The 7,567-nt window shown below is 41.7% G+C and overlaps 1 pseudogene; it reads left to right on the top strand.

Annotated features, from left to right (window-relative positions):
- Window positions 1-3,478: 3,478 nt before the first annotated feature.
- On the top strand, window positions 3,479-4,452 carry LOC105500719 (annotated as a pseudogene).
- Window positions 4,453-7,567: the final 3,115 nt, after the last annotated feature.

The following is a 7,567-nucleotide window of genomic DNA, read 5'->3' on the forward strand; positions in this document are numbered from 1 at the left end:
CTCTGTCACCCAGGCTGGAGTGCAGTGGTGCCATCTCGGCTCACTGCAACCTCTGCCGCAGGTTCAAGCGATTCTCCTGTCTCAGCCTCCTAAGTAGCTGGGATTCCAGGCATCTGCCACCATGTCCGGCTAATTTTTGTATTTTTAGTAGAGGCGGGATTTCACCATGTTGGCCAGGCTGGTCTCAAGCTCCTGACCTCAAGTGATCTGCCTCCCTCGACCTCCCAAAATGCTGAGATTACAGGTGTGAGCCTCCGTGCCCAGCCCCCAAAATTTGAAAATTTGTGTGCTGACATGATGCCACAAGTGGAAAACTCCGCACTTGACTTCATGTGATGGATTGCAGACAAAACATGGGTGGAAACTGAAAGCCTGCCATTGTTTGTTATTGTTGTTGTTTAACAGCTAATATAGGTATTCTGGGGATGATACTGCCCTGTTTAGGTACACTGAACACATTATTCTTTCACTGTATTAAGGGTATGCCATATTTTTTACTGTTAAGTACTTAAGTGTCAATGGTATAAGAAAAAAATTGCTTATTGGTAGCATACATATTCATACTCAGGAGTGATGGTGATGCCAGACAATCACAGATTGTCTACATCAGTAGCTCACATGGTGACACCTCTGCTTTCTGATGGTTCAATGTATACAAACTTTGTTTCATGCATACAATTAAAAATGTGTATTAGGTCGGTGTAAAAGTAATTGCAGTTTTTGCCATTGCTTTTAATGGCAAAACTGCAATTACTTTTGCATTGACTTAATATAAAATTATCTTCAGGCAGAGAGTGATAGCTCACACCTGTAATCCCAGCTCTTTGAAAAGCCGAGGCAGGCAGATCACCTGAGTTCAGGAGTTCAAGACCACCCTGGCCAACATGGTGAAACCCTGCCTCTGCTAAAAATACAAAAAATTAGCCAGACATGGTGGTGGTTGCCTGTAATCCCAGCTACTCGGGAGGCTGAGGCAGGAGAATCGCTTGAACCCAGGAGACGGAAGTTGCAGTGAGCCAAGATTGCACCATTGCACTCCAGCCTTGGCAACAAGAGTGAAACTCCATCTGAAAAAAAAAAAAAAATTAACTGGACATGGTGGCACACTTGTGAGCTCAGCTACACAGGAGCTGAGGCAGGAGAATTGCTTGAACCCAGGAGGTGGAGGTTGCAGTGAGCTCAGATCGCTCCCTATACTCCAGCCTGGGTGACAGAGAGAGACTCCATCTCAATAAATAAATAAATAAATAAATAAAATTATCTTCAGCTTAGGTGTATAAGGTGTGTATAAAGGCTGGGCGCAGTGGCTCATGCCTATAATCCCAGCACTTTGGGAGGCCAAGGCAGGCGGATCACAAGGTCAGGAGATCAAGGCCATCCTGGCTAACATGGTGAAACCCCATCTCTACTAAAAATACAAAAAAAAAAATTAGCCAACGTGGTGGCACACACCTGTAGTTCCAGCTACTCAAGAGGCTGAGGCAGGAGAATCGCTTGAAGCCAGGAGGCAGAGGTTGCAGTGAGTCGAGATCACACCACTGCACTCCATCCTGGGTGACAGAGTGAGACTCTGTCTAAAAAATAAACAAATAAAAATAAGATTTGTATAAAACAAATGACTTTTGTGTTTATACTTGGGTCCCATTCCTAAGATATCTTATTGTGTATATGCAAATATTCCAAAATCCAAAAATGTCCAAAATCTGAAAAACTTGTGTTCCCAAGCATTTCAGATGAGAGATTTTCAACATGTAGTGGTGAGAAAAGAAGCTAAGAAGGTGGACAGACACCAGTTCCAAGAGGGCCACTTAAACTGCAATAAGGAAATTGAACTTTATTCTGAGGGAATGGAAAGTCACAGAAACATTTATGAGAGGACAGAAATGATGCTACTTAAATTGTAAAAAGATCAACCTAACTCAGTTTGGAGAATGGTTAGAAGGGAGGAAAAGTGAAGGTAGAGAACCTGGTAAGGAGACAAAACCAGTCAGCCTTCCTATGTAACCACTTTGGAATGGAAAGTTGAATTTTATTTTCTTATGCAGTGTACAATTTTTGTCTTTTGTCTTTTGCTTTGAAGCAGTTTTAGTGTGGTATGTCTAGATGTGGCTTTCTTTGTATTTATCTTCAATGGAGTTTGTAGAGTTTGTTGAGTATGTGGTTTGAGGTCTTTAATTAGCTTGGAAAATTCTTGGTCATTATTTCTTCATATATTGCTTTTGTTTCATTGTCTCTCTCTTCTCCTTCTGGGACATTAATTACATAAATGTGAGACCTTTTTCACCAAATCACATTTGTCCCCTATGTTTGTTTGTTTATTTTATAATTTTTTTTTTGAGACAGGGTCTCACACTGTTGCCAGGCTGGAGTGCAGTGGTGTGTTCCCAGTTCTCTGCAGCCTCAATCTCCTGGGCTCAAACAATCCTGTCACCTCAGCCTCCCAAGTAGCTGGGAGTAGAGACATGAGCCATCTGCCTGGCTAATTTTCAAAATTTTTTTTTTTGTAGAGACAGGGTCTCACTATGTTGTCCAGGCTGGTCCCAAATTCCTGGGCTCAAGTGATCCACCTGCCTTGGCCTCCTAAAGTGTTATATTCTTCTGTCTCTTCATGCTCATCTCAATATTTTTTTCTGCCTCTCTTCTCATTCACAAATTCTCCCTTCAGCTATATCTAATCTGCTGGTTTTTTTTTTTTTTTTTTTTTTTTTTTTTTGAGACAGAGTCTTGCCCCATTGCCCAGGCTGGAGTACAATGATGTGATCTTGGCTCACTGCAATCTCCGCCTCCTGGGTTCACACCATTCTCGTGCCTCAGCTTCCCAAGTAGCTGGGACTACAGGTGCCCACCATCATGCCCAGCTAATTTTTTGTATTTTTAGTAGAGATGGGGTTTCACCATGTTAGCCAGGATGGTCTCGATCTCCTGACCTCATGATCCGCCTGCCTTGGCCTCCCGAAGTGCTGGAATTACAGGCATGAGCCACCGCACCTGGCCTAATCTGCTGTTGTCTACTTATTGTGTTCTTAATTTTAGTTATTGTATATATTTCTATAAATTCACTTTAATTTTTTATGACTTCCACATCTGTGCTGAAGCTATCTTGTCATTTAATTTTGCAAACATTAATCACAGCTATTTATAGTTTGTGTCTGATAACTTCCATACCTGGATCTCTTGTGGGTCTGTTTCTGTTGTCTGATTTTTCTCTTGATTATCAGTCACTTCTTACATTTTTATCAGCATAGTTTTTTTGAAATGGAAAATTGTGTTTTAAAAACTATAGAGATGACCTGAGGTTCTAGTTGATACCTTATTTAAGGGAGGATTCACTTTAGTTTCAACAAGCAGTTGGGAGTACATATAATAAGCAACTTAAGTCCCACTGTGCCTCCTCATTGGCCACACTCCCTCCAGGCACTGGCTTCTCTGAGCCACCAACCTGTGGCTGCCCTGGCCCACCTGCACCTCTGGCAGCACCATGACAGATCAGGCCTTTGTGACACTGACCACAAATGATGCCTACACCAAAGGTGCCCTGGTCCTGGACTCATCTCTGAAACAGCACAGGACCACGAGGAGGCTAGTAATGCTCCCCACACCACAGGTCTCAGACTCCATGAGAAAAGTTTGAGAGAGAGTCTTTGATGAAGTCATCATGGTAGATGTCTTGGACAGCGGTGATTCTGCTCGTCTAAGCTTAATGAAGAGGTCACAGTTGGGTGTCACGCTGACAAAGCTCCACTGCTGGTCGCTTACATATTATTCAAAATGTGTATTCATGGATGCAGATACTCTGGTCCCAGCAAATATTGATGATCTTTTTGAGAGAGAAGAATTGTCAGCAGCACCTGACCCAGGGTGGCCTGACTGCTTCAATTCTGAATTTATCAGCCTTCAGTTGAAACATATAATCAGCTGTTGCATCTTGCTTCTGAGCAAGGTAGTTTTGATGGTGGGGAACAAAGCATACAGAACACGTTTTTTAACAGCTGGGTAACAACACATAGCAGAAAACACCTGCTGTTTATTTATAGCCTAAGTCGCATCTCTATGTATTCCAACCTCCCAGCATTTAAAGTGTTTGGCGGAAGTGCCAAAGTTGTGCATTTCCTGGGATGAGGCAAACCATGGAATTATGATCCCAAAACAAAAAGTGTCAAAAGTGAGTTCCACCATCCCAGCATTACTCATCCAGAGTTTCTCATCCTGGTGGAACATCTTTACCACCATCATTTTACCTCTGCTTCAACAATTTGGCCTTGTCAAAGGCACCTGCTCATACATAAATGTGGAAGGTGTCTCAGGAGCCATATCACATCTCTCTCGGGGGGATCCCCGCTATGGCACAGCTTTTGTATCCTCAGAAGAATGGAAGGAGCGGTGGGAACAGGTCCAGGCTGATTACATGGAGCAGATTCCTTTGGCAACATGGAGAGGAAACTTGACACTTAACCGCCAATAGAAACACTGCACTTTCCTGTGAACACATCCACTTCGCAAGCCTTGTTTCTGATACTTAGTATCTAGAGCTGGGTTGAGAAAAGTCTGTTACAGTCGCTAGAGGTTTTCACTAAAACTTACCAGATGAGAGGTTTTTGTAAGACAACAGGTGAGAACTGGGCAAAAGTTGTGAAGCAGCAATTCTATTGTTACCTGGACAGCGTTTTGCTTTTTAATCCTATTTAGCTTGTTTCAGAAATTCTCACTTTTGTTGACTGCCAACATACAAAGTAAGGGAAGCTCAATATTAAGCTGTTAAGGTGGCTGTATCGATTCTTAAAATCTGCAGAGCCTGGTTCCAAATCAGTCACTGCCTTCAGAAGCAGACATGGCATCTGATCCTTGCTTGCTTGCTGGTTGTACCTACCTTTCACTAGACCTGCATTTTAGAATTGCCCAGTGCTGCCAGGGTAAGTGATTGTAATTCTGCTTGCAGGTAAATATAGCTTATATTAACACTGCTGAATGATTCATAAACGTATCAATAAATAGCATTAACCCATTTTATTTCCTGGTCTTAGTGTCTGCAGATGTTCATCAGTTTTCTATGTATGGTAAGACAGCATGCTAAAATGCTTTTGTTCAGTCTGCATATTTGAAAATAGCAATATGTTCTCTGATGGTTACCTGCAGTGGCACCCTGTATGAAAAATAAAGACTTGTTGCAGTAAAAAATAAAAAATAAGCAACCTTTGGGAGGCCCAGGCGGGCGGATCATAAGGTCAGGAGTTTGAGACCAGCCTAGCAAATATGGTGACACCCTGTCTCTAATACAAAAATTAACTGGGCATGGTGGCGCATGCCTGTAGTCCCAGCTATTCGGAAGGCTGAGGCAGAAGAATCGCTTGAATCTGGTAGGCAGAGGTTGCAATGAGCTGACATCATGCCACTACACTCCAGTCTGAGCAACACAGCAAGACTCTGCCTCAAAAAAAGCAATTTAATTCAGAGATTAGGAGGGTTTTTATGGGTTTGCTGGACCTCAGTCTTTGTGAGGGCTAGTCTATATTTGGCCCATCCTTACTTTTAGGATTCTTTAGGGTTCCCAACTGATTTACTTGTTTATTGCTGTATCTCAAACAACTTCAATACTTGTGGCTTAAAACAATAGTGATTTCTTGTAATTCTCTGGGTTGACTAGACAGTTCTCCATTTGGTGTTGGCTGGGATCATTTGTAAAGCTGCATTCAGCTGGGCACTGGGCTGGGGCATTTTGGTAAGCTTTCACATAGCATTTCTATACAATGTTCCATCCCTCAGGGCCTCTCCAAATGGCGTATTTCTCCACTGGGATAACCTTGACTTAAGCATGGAGGCTAGATTCTAACAGGGAGAAATCCAAAAGTACAAGTCCCAGTGAGCAAGTGCATATTTAATCTTTGTTTCCACCTTCACTAATGTACTATTGATAAAAACAAATCACATGAGCCAGATGCAGTGGTGCACAACTGTAGTCTTACCTTCTAAGGAGCCTGAGGCAGGAGGATTGCTTGAGGCCAGGAGATTGAGGAGGGAGTGTGCTGTGATCACACCTGTGAATAGCTACTGCACTCAAGCCTGGGCAATACAGCAAGACCCTGTCTCTAAAGAAACAAACAAAAGAAAACAAATCACATGTCTAAGCCCAGAGCCAATGTGAAGAGGACAACCCACAGGCATAAATCCTGGAAGGTTTGGTTCACTAGCGGCCAGCAATGTAACATATTACCATATCAAATGAAATCCTATGGTGTTTACCAGAGTACCTTCTCTTTAATGGCTCCTGATCTCTAATTCTTGTCATCTCAGCCCTGTAAGCTCTCTTCAGCTTTTGGACTTCTCAGTTGCTGATTAAGAGTCAGCAAAAATGTCAAAGGAAAAGCAATACCAAGTGATGGGTTCACCTCTCTGTACTTCCTTTCTCTTCGAGATTGGTCCTCTGAGCTCACATTTTCTTAGAAACTTTCCAGTGCCTTCAAACTGATATTTCCTGTATTCTTCCCAGCTTTTCTAGTTATTCTCCATAGGAGGGATGGTCTTAAGCAAGCTGATCTGTATTGCTGGCTCATAGTGGCCCGGGAAGTAGAAAGAGCTCAAAGAGAAATGACTGGTTGGGTCCCAGGGCTTCTAGTCTTGGAAAATCCCTCAGTCTCTAACAGGGCAGGGCAGAGAAGCAGCAGAACCACCTTTCCTCAAAGTACTTTAGCCTGTGCAAGCTTAGACTGTCATTCTTTCACTGTTAACCAGTATTAACCAGTTAACCAGTTCTTCTGCAGTCAAAAGCATCAGGAAGTACCCACCAAGTACCAGTGAGCCCTTCTTGATGCTCTTGACTGCAGAGGAACCCTGCAACCTGAATAAATCCTCCTGGAAGGTAAATAGGGGAGCCCTAATTGTAACTATAATTCGATGTCTCAATATTTTAGCAAATGAAGGTTCAGGTGAGTTTTAATTTGTTTCAGAAAAAGCAAAGTAAAATGATATTTAATGTACTGGATTTTGATGGATACAAATCTGTATCCATTATATATTATATGTTTGTTTTTTCTAAAAAAAAAAAAAAAAACAGCAACCAGAAAATTGTCATCAACATCAACGTTCATACCTTGAATACTCTAATTGAGTATTGATTTTTTTATAACAGCTTTCTTGAGAGGCATAATTTACGTACCATACAATTCACCCATTTGAAATATACAATTCTAGTTTTCAGTGCATTCACAGGTATGTACAACTATCACTATTGGCAATTTCAGAACATTTTTATCACCTAAAAGGAAACTCTGTAGCCTTTAGCTATTGCCCTCCCATTTCCCTACTTCCCCCAACCCCCCCCCAGAGATAAGCAACCACTAATCTACTTTTGATCTCTATAGATTTGCCTATTCTAGAAAATTCAAATAAATGGAATCTTACAATATGTGATCTTTTGAATCTGCTTCTTTCACTTAGCATACCTTTATAAGATTTATTCATGTTGTAGCATGTGTTACTAGATAATTCCATTTTATGGCTGAATAGTATTCCATTATATGGATATTTTGTTTATCTATTCATGATGGACTTTTGAGTTGTTTCCAATTTTTGG

Source organism: Colobus angolensis, unplaced genomic scaffold (assembly GCF_000951035.1).
Source record: "Colobus angolensis palliatus isolate OR3802 unplaced genomic scaffold, Cang.pa_1.0 Scaffold68, whole genome shotgun sequence".
Lineage (NCBI taxonomy): Eukaryota > Metazoa > Chordata > Mammalia > Primates > Cercopithecidae > Colobus > Colobus angolensis.